Source organism: Peromyscus leucopus, chromosome 15 (assembly GCF_004664715.2).
Source record: "Peromyscus leucopus breed LL Stock chromosome 15, UCI_PerLeu_2.1, whole genome shotgun sequence".
NCBI lineage: Eukaryota > Metazoa > Chordata > Mammalia > Rodentia > Cricetidae > Peromyscus > Peromyscus leucopus.
This window is the reverse complement of record NC_051076.1, coordinates 27,002,863-27,005,362: the sequence shown is the minus strand read 5'-3', so window position 1 is coordinate 27,005,362 and position 2,500 is coordinate 27,002,863.

Below are 2,500 nucleotides of genomic sequence, written 5' to 3'. Positions count from 1 at the left end.
TCCCTTTTCCCTTTCCTTTTCCCCTCCCTTTCCTTTTTTTTTTCTCCTTCCTTTCCCCCCCTTTCCCCCTCTTTTCTTTTCTTTCTTTCTCTTCTTCTTTTTTCCTTTTCTCCCCTTTCCTCTCTCCCTTCCCTCCCCTTTTTTTCCTTCCCTCCTTTTTTCCTTTCATTTCCCTTTCTTCCCCCCCTACTTCTTCTCCCCCCTCCCCCTTCCCTCCTTTCTTCCCCCTTCCTCCCCTTTTCTTCCCCCCCCCCTTTTTTTCTTTCTCCTTTTTCCTCCCTTCTTTCGTCCCCCCCTTCTCCCCCCCCTCCCCTTTCCCCCTCCCCCCCTTCATTTTTCTCACTCCCTTCACTTTCCCTTTTCCTCCTTCCCTTTCTCCCCTCCTTTCCTTCTCTCCCCCCTTCCCCCCATCCCCCCCTCCCTTTCCCTTCCCCCCCCCATCCGTCTTATTCCCCCCTTTTTTTTTTCCCCTTCCCCCCCTCCCCCTCCCCTCCCTCTTTCCTTTCCCTTTCTTTCTTTTCTTTTCCTTTCCCTCTTTCCCTTTTTTTTTTTTTTATTTTCTCTCCTTCCCTTTCCTCCCTCCTCCCTCCCATCCCCCTCGCCCCCCCTTTTTCTTCCCCTTTCTTCTTTTTTTTTCTTTTCCCCCCCCTTTTCCTCCCCCCCCCTCCACCCTTTTTTTTCTCCCTTCTTTTTCCTCTTTCCCCTTTTTTCCTTTCCTTTCATTTTCTCTTCCTCTCCCCCCTTTTCCTTCCTTTACCCCTCACCCTTCCTCTTGTCTTCTTTCTTCCTCTTTTTCCCACCCCTTTTTTCCTCTCCTTCCCCTTCCCCCCCCCCTCGCCCTTCCCTCACCCCCCAACTTTTTCCTCCCCTCCCCCCTTCGCTTTCTTCCTTTCCTTCCCCCCCCCCCCCTCCCCTTCCCCCTATTTTTTCCTCCCCGTTCTTCACTCGTTCCTCCTTTCTCCTCTTTCCTTCCCCTTTCCTCTCTTCCTTTTCCTTCCCCCCCCTGTTTCCCCCATCTCTCCTTCGCTTCTTTTTCTCCCATCCTCTCTTTCCCCCCCCCCCCTCTCTTTTCTCCCCTTCTTCTTCCCCCTTTTCTCTTTTTTCCTCCTCCTTCTACCTCCTTTTCTCCCCTTTCCCTCTCTTCCCTCCCTCTCCCTCCCCCTCCTCCCTTTCTCCCCTTTCCTTTCCTCTTTCTTCCTCCCTTTCCCCTTCCCCTTCCCCTTTCCTTTCTCTCCCTTCCCCTTTCCCCCCCTCCCTCCCTCCATCCTTCTTCTCTCTTTCCACCTCCCCACCTCCTCCTGCCCTCTTTCTTTTTTCTTCCCCCCTCCCCTTTTTCTCCCCTCCTCCGCTCTTTTTTTCCATTTTTTTTTTCCCCTTTCCTCTTCCCCTTCTTTTCTTTCCCCTCCCTCCCCCCCCCTCCTCTTATCAACCCTTTTTTCCTTTTCTCCTTTCCTCCCCCCCCCTTTCCCTTCCTCCTCTCTTTCCCTTTTCCCCTTTCCCCTCTTCCTTTTCTTTTTCCTTTTTCTCCAACTTCCCCTTCTTCTCTCTCCTCGCCCCTTTTCTCTCCTTCCCTTCCCCCCGCCTTCCCTTTTTTTCCTCCTCCCCCTTACTTTTCTTCTTTATTCCTCCTTCCCCCCTTCACCTTTCTTCTTTTCCCGTTCCCTCTCCCTTTCTTCCCCCCCTCTTCTGCCTCTTTTTCTTATTTTCTTTCCTCTTCCCCTTTCTTCCCCTTCTCTCCTTCCCCCCTTTTCCCCCCCTTTTTCCTTCTTTCCCCCTTTCCCTTCTCTCTTCTTTTTTCATCTCTCCCTCTCTCTTTTCTTCCTCCTTTTCTCTTCCCCCCCCCTTCTCTTTTCCAATCGCTCTTTTTTTTTCTTTTTCTCCCTTTCCCTTCCCTCCTTTCTTTCCTCCCCCCTTCCGCTCCCTTTTTCCTCCCCCCCCTCTCTTCCTTACTTCCTTCCTTTCCCCTCTCCTCTTCCCTTTTTTTTTTTCTCCGCTTTTTCCCCCCCCTTCCTTTCCTCCTCCCCTCCTTTTTCCCCCTTTTCACCCCCCCCTCTTCACTCCCCTCACTTCCCTCCCCTGATCTTTCCCTCCTTTTTTTTCCCTTCCTTTTCCCCTCCTCCCTTTCCTCCCCTTCCCTTTTTCCCCCTTTTCCTTTTCTTCCTTCCCTTCACTCCACCCTCTTTTTCTCCTTCCCTCTTTTTCCTTTTCCGTCTTTTTTTCTCTTTTTCCTCCCTCTTTCCTCCTTTTTTTCCCTTTCTATTTCTTTCCTCTTTCATTCCCTCTCTTTCCCCCCTCCCCCCTTCCTTCTTTTCTTTCGTCTCTCCTCCCTTGTTTCCTTTTTCTCTTCTTTTCTTCCTCCCCCTTTTTCTCCACCCCTCCACCTCCTCCCCCCTCTTTCCTCCTTTTCCCCCCTCCCCCTCTCTCTCCCTTCTTTTCTCCTTCCTTTTCACCCTCCCTTTCCCCCCCTCCTTTTTCCCTCTCCCTCCTCCCTTCTCTTTTC